Raw genomic sequence first — 8,579 nt, forward strand, 5'->3', positions numbered from 1 at the left:
ATGTTCTTTGTTCACTATTTTTAATTTTTGCAGAAATTTGTGTGAACTCAGCGTTTTTCAAAAGCGTAAACATTGCAAACAGTAAGCTTTATTATTGACAATGAGTTTTGTTTGTCCTTTGTGATAAGATATCAATAAGGTAATTATGTACATACACGCTTTATTGCTTGAGCGACTGCTGGCAAATAATCAATTTATCATAACAAGCTAATTCGCTTTATCAATGGCAACAAATTAAGCTCAAATGTTTTTAAGAAGATATTATAAATGAACATTTCAGCAATTTTGTAATTTACCAGCAGATCACTAAAACATAATTTTAAAGCAATTTAAAAAAGTGGTCTGCAAATATTTCAATAATTGTTCAAAACCCAATTTTAAGTAGGTCAGTTTGAAGGAAAGCTATATGCAATATAATTCTGAACCATTTGTTAGGATATCTTGGACAGTAATCCATACCAAATTCCGTGAAGATATCTGGCCAATAAAAAAGTTTACCTTAAAAGAGCTTGATTTTGATCAATTAGTATGTATAGCAGCTATATGCTATAGTGGTCCGATCTCAACATTTTCTACAGGGATTGGAGCACTGTCTTGGACAATAATCTATGTCACATTTCGTGTAAATATCAAATGTCAAATAAAGATGATTTCCTTACAAGCACTTGATTTTGATCGTTAAATTTGTATGGCAGCAATATGCTATAGTGGTTCGATCTAAACAATTTGTACGGCGATTGTAGCACTGCCTTGAAAAATAATCCATGCCAAATTTCAAATATATCTGGTGAAATAAAAAAGTTTTTCTTACAAGGACTTCATTTAGGTAGATCAGTTTGTATATGCAGAGCTACATTTAATTTAGTAGACTGATATTTGTGGTTCCGGCACATGAGGAGCTTCTTGGGGAGAAAAAAGCGTGGGCAAATTTTCAAATCGATATCTTAAAAATTGAGAGACTACTCGCGTATATGCAGACATACTGATCATTTATATACAAACTTCAAAGGTCTCCGACGATTCCTTCTGGGTATATAAAATTTAATATAGCCTATTCAGAGCACGTATATAAAATGAATTTTAATTAAAAATCTTAATCTTAATTTTTAAATTTTTTAGTGTCATTTACAATAATTTTTTACTTACGGCCGCAGCATTATTTTAACAGTGAATATGCTTACCTGCAATGAAATGAGAATAGAAAATGTTTTAGAAATCGGTCAATTCAAATTTAATGAAATTAAATTCCAATTTTGAAAATTTGTTTAAAAAAATATATAATAACTTAAAAAAAACATATTTTTTTTTATGCACAGTAAAATCTGTTTAAGTACCTCTCCGCCTAAGAACTGACCCGCTTAAAAAACTAACAATTTAGGGCTTAGTATTCGCAACGAGGAATTTAAGCGCAATCTTTTAAGTAACAAACCCGCCTAATAGGATTTTTCGTGAGACATTTAAGCGGGTTTTACTGTATGTGTATTTGCTAATTAATTTAGTTTCATTCTAACTGTCACCTCATATGATTTTTATTTGTTTATAATTTCTTTTTCGCTTATTTATCAATTTTATTTACATAAAACTTAAGTACATCCGCATTTGAAGCTTGCACATATACTTAAGTAAATTTGTTTAATTTAACAGTCTCACTTAACATGCCAACTTGACAGAGCGTCTTTAATAAATTACTATAAAATTAGAATTACTTTGACTTCTGCGTAAATTAAATTTAAGTACCGCAGAAGTCAATATCCAAACAGACACCTAGAAACCGACGAGTGTGCGTAATTTGCCATTTGTTCGCCACGAACACACATACACGCAGACATACATACGTACATAATTAATTAACGTAATCGGCGATTGCGCCCCGACAAAAGCACGTCCTTAACGATAAATAAAGTTGAAATAAATTTGGCGCTTGGCCAAAAGAAAATGCCAAATAATTTTGCACCATCGAACGCACACGGTGGCGAATGAGCTGTGAAACTTGGCGGTGGACATTAGCAAGCGATGAACTCGCTGAATTTGTTGCAATTCAAAGTAAAGCAATGCACTGCGGCTGGCAAGCAGCCGATAAATGTATATACATATATGTGTGTGTGCATAAGAAAGTGCAGCCACACAAACGGAAGCAAATGCACATACATACATACATACAAAAATATATCCAATTCTTATTTCTGAACACATAACTGTATAACTGCGTAGCATTCCTTGCACTCGCTGGCTGTTGTTGTTGCTGTTGCGCCCCTTATGCCATCATTTGAGTGCCACCGTTAATTGAGTGGCAATGATTGGCTGTCACTCAGTGTTGAGTGGCCCCACCAATGAACGCCCTTTGACAATACCTAATACTAGTTGTACGCTACTACGTAATTGGCAGTCGCCGTGTTGTATAACCGTTGCAGGCAGGCAGATATCAGACGACGGTGGTCGACAAAGTCGCATAAACAGACAGTGAGTGAGCAACAGCAGAGCCAAAAACTCAACAAGTTTACAAAGCATTTTTATGCCAACCAAATAAAGTCATATAGTTGTCAACACCAAGCGGTGGGTGGCGTGGCATACATTGTGGCTGCTGCTGTACAATTTTGGTTGGTGTCACAGCACATTAAAGAAATTTTCCTTTTCAGCTGTCAGCTGCACAAAGCTGTAATTTTCAGAAAGAAATGAAAAATTGCTGAGGAAAACTGATATAAAGAAATAAAAAAAAAAATTAAAATAAAATAACAAATAAAATAGAGAAAAGAAATGTGTATAAAAAAAATTGAAATAAAAAAAATTAAAATTAAAAAAAAAGTTTAGTAATTTTTTTTTTTATTGTGCAAGTACATATATGTATATTCTACACGTTTTTATTGCTTAATTTTTCAACAATTTTGTTGACATATTGATCTGAAAAACCACAGTAGAAACACAGTAGAAATAGTGTCTTATGACTGACAATGAGTCAGTCAACCGAGAACATGCACCCATAAAAGCACATTGTTGCATATTTACCGACTAAATTATATGAAAAACGTATATCATGAGTATTTTAGGCAATTTACTTTAAATATATATAAAAATATATACATTTTTACCATGCCTACATTGCAGTACCTTAATAAGTCGTGAAACTTCGAAAGACTATTAACAGTTTATTATTTTTAGAAATTATTTATACTAAAAAAATATCTATTCATTATTAATGGACGTCTTCAATAATTGAAAGTTTTTGTACATTTAATTTAAAACCAAACCGTGGACTTTTATAAAACTATTCACTGTGTCGCCAAGGCTACTCGTGGCTGCTTTTCTCTGCTCACATTACCATCGAGAGATATGTGGATGAGAAGGGGTCGCTATAGAAGACGCGCAGGTGTTTTTACGGATGAGGATACGTGGAAAGGTCGGAGGAGTAGCTGTAAAGAGCTCTAAGTCAATCTTAGATTTAGGCTAAAGCAACACTGTAAAGTTTTTCAGGCAGAAATGGCTGCTATTAAGGTGACGGTAGACGAAGTGCAGCCTCTGTTAGGGAGCTCAAGATTCACTTCGACAGCAGAATGGTAATAATAGCGATGAGCTCGTTTACTAGGCGCTCAAAGCTAGTCAAGAAGTAATTGTACTCCCTACGAAAAGCATCAACCACATCATCAGACTCGTTGGATTGCCTAGTCGTAACGAAATCGCTGGAAACTGTAACTGCAGTCGCTCTTATTGGAATGGGACTGAAGTGGAGGTAACGTGGCATATCAACATCGTTTTGGCCTAGTGCAGAACGCAGGAGATCTTCTGAACTACTTGCCCTTACCAAAGTTAATCTTTCCGCAATATTAGAGGCTCTTATTGGACTTTGACGGATGCAAGCTTTCAAAGTTGTATGGAGGAGGGATTATTCAGCTTTTGCAAGATTGAGTATGAAATATCTCGTCAGTCTTACTTTCGGCGAACCAGGCATAGCAGAACTTGACATTAGCGGTCTCAACAAGTTTGTGATAAGCTCAAAGCGCTTTGTCGATTTGTATGGGCTTTATGATCTATTATATGGGAGGTTTAAGTAATACAACGGACCGACGTTCTAAGCTGTCCAAGTGAAATCCGTGTTAGGCTCCACCTCTTGACAATAACCTAACTTTACCTGTGTAAATAACGTGTGATCCAAATAGATGTACTTTATTCAATAGCCTTTCAAGCTGCCATGTAATTTTTGGTTAGTACTGTTTGGAATTTCATCATGGAAAGATTTACGCCTGAACAACGTTTAAAATCGTTCAACTTTATTACGAAAATTCACATTATGTAAAATCCCAAGAAGATCTCCGACGTTTTCGAGCCAAATTTTGTTCAGCTATAGAGCTCCATTTCTGGCTCAATTAGTATGGCAAACAAGCGCATTTGTGACGGGGAGCAACTATAAGAGATTCAAGAGCTGCTAGAAAAAACTACGGTATGGTGTGGTTTGTGGCAATAGTCGGTCCATATTTCTTCAAATATGATGCCGGTGTTAACGTAATCGCCAATGGTGATCGTTATCGCGTCATGATAAGCCACTATTTGATGCCTGAAATTGTAGCTCGTGATCTCGACTATTTTTGGTTTCAACAAAACGGCGCCAGAACGTCAGAGAGAACACTTCGGTGAGCTGATAGTTTCTCGTTTTGGGCTGGTCGATTGGCCACCAAGATCACACAGTTAGACTTTTCCCAGTGAGTATATGTAAAGTCTTAATTCTGTGCGAACAATCTCGCTTTCATTCAAGCCTTGACGCAAACCATCACGCGTGTCATTCGGCAGTTAATAGTCGAAATGTTCGAACGAGTCATCGAAAACTGGACTCAACGGTTGGCCAACAAGATAATCTTCAAAAAATAAATGCCAAAGAATGTTCTCTCGAATGATAATAAATTAAATTTGAAGTTTGCGTGTTTTATCTTAAAAAAGTAGGGAACCTCGAAATTAATCAGCCTTTATTTACGTGAAGTATGGTCAAGTTAAAGGGTACACATTTTCGCTTGAAGCGGGAACAAAATATTTACCTGCTTTTTTGTACGGGCATATACATACGTATACTCAGAACATGCAGATTTCAAAGAATTTAAACACTTTAGTAATCAAGTAAACAATATTTAGAATTATTCAGTACAATTCAGAGATTTCAAATTAGATTCTACGGCCACTGCTTCGGTAGAATCTTCAACTAAAATGGAATAATTTCAAATTTTCACCGAATTTATATTCCACGCGTGCTGCCAGCCAATAAGTCATCCAACCGAGTAATGGGAAACAGTTCCAACTTATTTAGTCTATGCACAAGCGATTTTCTATTTATTTATTGGCGGCCACCAACTTTTATGTATGACGCATTTTCATTTTAATTTTCTTACGTGAACTTTTCGGAATTGCTTTGGCATAATAATTGGGCTTCGTCGCGGCCATGTGTGAAAATGGCCGTCAGAGGTTAAGTGATAGTTAAAGAATTTCCATTTATGTTTATTTTGTGGATTTCTTTAGAAGTGTTGAAATTAAATGGCGAGCGCGAATGCTTTGCGACGCGGTTGGTGGTCGAAATAATTAGACAGATGATGAGAATTATGCTGAGTCAGAATGCAACGGGAATTCACGTTTTGAAAGTTGATTGATGCTTTGTTTGTCTGTTTTTGTTTTTAGTTGTGATATGTTGTGATGATGACTGTGTACAATTTCATAGTAGATACGGGTGTAGGTAATTGTACATATGTAATTGTGTGTGAAATGTTTACATAATGTTGGAATAGTTACGGAAAATTGCAATTATAATTATAAGGCATGAATTGGTAGGTGATTATATATTTAATTGTTGTAATGCGCAAAGTTATTGGAATATTTTATTCTAAGTTATTTACATACTTATAAGATGATTATTAAAGGGTTATATCCACTTGAATCATACATTCGAAGACACTCTCCACGATATCGTACAAAGGGGATTAGGACTGGCTAACATCAATCCCTTGAAGATCACAGTTCCATTTACGAGACGTAGGTCCCTGCCTGACCACAGAAACCTTATTCTTGGCGACAAAGAGGTAGAGAAGTTTAATACGGTCAAATATCTTGGTCCACTCTGCGGTGAAAGCACCACTAAAACACAAATGGTGGGCATTCTACTAGCCCGTAGATCCTGCGGCTGCAAGCCGAGCATTGTCTGGTGGTTGTACTGATTATCACGTATGGAGCGGTGGCTTGGGCCTAATAAGCATCTCAGACTTCGGTAGGACTTCAACTAGCGAAGCTGCAACGACTAGTCTGAATCTGTGTGTCGGATGCCAAGCGCACATACCGGCAGCACTTTGTAGTAATCGGTCAGGTGGCCAAACATACACTGCTTCAAATGATAGCAGGAGGGTTTGGCAGAGGTAAGATAAGGTAAGGTAATAATAAAGTGACGAAATACCATTGACTCTTCTTCCAAGGGACAGCATTACCAAAAAAGTCAACTTCACTAAGAAGTTTAAAGTTAACTCTTTATAGCTGAGCTTATTCCAAGCAGATCTCTTTGCTTTAAGTCGGTGCCTAGAGATAAACTTCCAACGCGGCTGAACAGTCTGTCAGATTGTAACCAAGTCCGCATTATCTGGGGGTAGTAGCATCCACCAAAATTATAGGACCTGAACCCCTTATTGCGGTTGATCCTCATATCATACCGTATGTAGGAAGGAGTAGAGAGGGAAAGATATTGTCACCAACTTCAAGGTATGGGCCATGCCAAGTTGCTAATGGGTGCTTGCAACCTTAGCAAATTTAAATATGTTATCAACCTCCCAAGTGACAAATCCTGGTTACTTGTCGCATTCTACACTGGCCAGTGTAAACTCAAGAAACACTTACATATATAACCTGGGCCTTTTTGTACAAATTGCCGGTACTGAGAAATGGAACTTGAAACTCTAGAACAGCTCCTAATTGATTACACAGCGGACTGCAGAAGCAGCATGAAGGCCCTTGGATCCTTGTTTCCAAATAAATGCCAGGTGCTAACAGTATATTGGAATTTATCAATATTCTGGGGCTAAAAGATTCGTTGTGACTTAGAAGAGGGTACAATAGACCATAGGTCGCGGTGCAAAGCTAATTAATTCATCTATCTATCTATTCATATATGTATGTATATTGAATGAACATTATGGTGGATAAAAAAAATAAAGGGACCTACTTGGATAAACTTTTTTAAATGTGTCTAAGCATCTATTCTTCAGAGTACTAAACGGAAAAAAAATATTCTTTTTTTTTATCCACTCTAATGTACATATTATTATATTTGAGAATATTCTCCTAAAATTTGAACTTGTTCCGGCAAATAATTTCAGAAATGAGCGTAATGGCTGCCAAAACTTTATGCACGTCTTTCTTGAAACACTTTCGTTAAAAAATTGTGGTTCAACTTTTCCGTAAAACCAGATATCGCTACATTCTTGTAGATCAGCAATATTTTTTTAGTTTCTGATTGTAAGAAAAATTATAATCGTGGGCAGTTCCACGTCTAGGTTTTTTGAGGAATTTTGAACTTTTTATTTTTTGAATTTTTCCTATATTCTCGTAAATTTAATAAATAACTAAAAAATATTATTCAAAAAATTTCATAAAAACTAGTTCAAAATAAAAATCATAAAAAATATTGTCGCCCCCGGGTGGGCTCGAACCACCAACCTTTCGGTTAACAGCCGAACGCGCTAGCCAATTGCGCCACGGAGGCACTTGAAAATTGACGCGCTTAAGGGATATTCTATACGAGGCTATGCAAGCAAGCAAATGTGTGTGGAACGAGCAGCTGCACAGTGGCAGCAATAACAACAAATGGAGGGCAATTATGCAATAATCGTAGACAAAATTATATTATTAGACTATATTCATTTGTTTTTTTTCTGCTATAATTGTTGCTGTTTTTTCACTATTGTCGGAAAACACTTGCTGTTTAGTAGTGTTGCGATAATAAAATGTGCGATGTGCCGTATCACAGCTGAAAAAACAGGTGATAGCTAGTGGTGGAATAACAGGAGCACAGCAAAATGCTAAAGGCTGCAAGAGCAAACTGATAATAAGCACAGTTTAAGCGCCATATATATACGTACATTACCGCTGTATGCATGTACATATATACGCATTACACACACACACATATGTATGTGTGAACAGCAGCTGATAAGCGATGGCGGGCGCTGCAGATGTGATTACAATTGTTGTATGTATGTGTATGTGTGTTTCACTATCATTGTTGACACTTTTTTATTTAAACATGCTTTTGTGCCGCCCAAGCATTTTTTATTTCCATATGGAGGAGCGAGCGCCTTATCGCAACGCGCGATTAAAGGGAGTCTGGTGCAATGGCGATCAGTTAAAAATCAAGCAAAGCGGTGTGTGTGGTGGATATAATGTGCGACTATGTATGTTTGTATATATTTATGCACAGCTATGTATGTGTATATGTAGATATATACATATGTATGTAGATACCATATGTGCTGCTGTATTATCAATGTATAAAAAAGAGTATATGGTTTGGTGTATGGAAATCGTTCAGCAACAACAAGAACAACAAAAGCGTCAACATTTTTCAA

General features: G+C 36.3%; 1 protein-coding gene and 1 non-coding gene across 7 annotated transcripts in view; both read right to left on the reverse strand.

Annotated features, from left to right (window-relative positions):
* LOC126753518 (protein bunched, class 2/F/G isoform) overlaps nt 1–8,579 on the reverse strand; it is a 228,873-nt gene that overhangs the window by 116,426 nt on the left and 103,868 nt on the right. The gene's annotated exons all lie outside the window — the stretch shown is intronic.
* On the reverse strand, nt 7,644–7,717 carry Trnan-guu (transfer RNA asparagine (anticodon GUU)). The gene has a single exon. It is a non-coding gene; the product is annotated as a tRNA-Asn (tRNA).

This window comes from Bactrocera neohumeralis, chromosome 3, assembly GCF_024586455.1.
Source record: "Bactrocera neohumeralis isolate Rockhampton chromosome 3, APGP_CSIRO_Bneo_wtdbg2-racon-allhic-juicebox.fasta_v2, whole genome shotgun sequence".
Classification (NCBI taxonomy): domain Eukaryota; kingdom Metazoa; phylum Arthropoda; class Insecta; order Diptera; family Tephritidae; genus Bactrocera; species Bactrocera neohumeralis.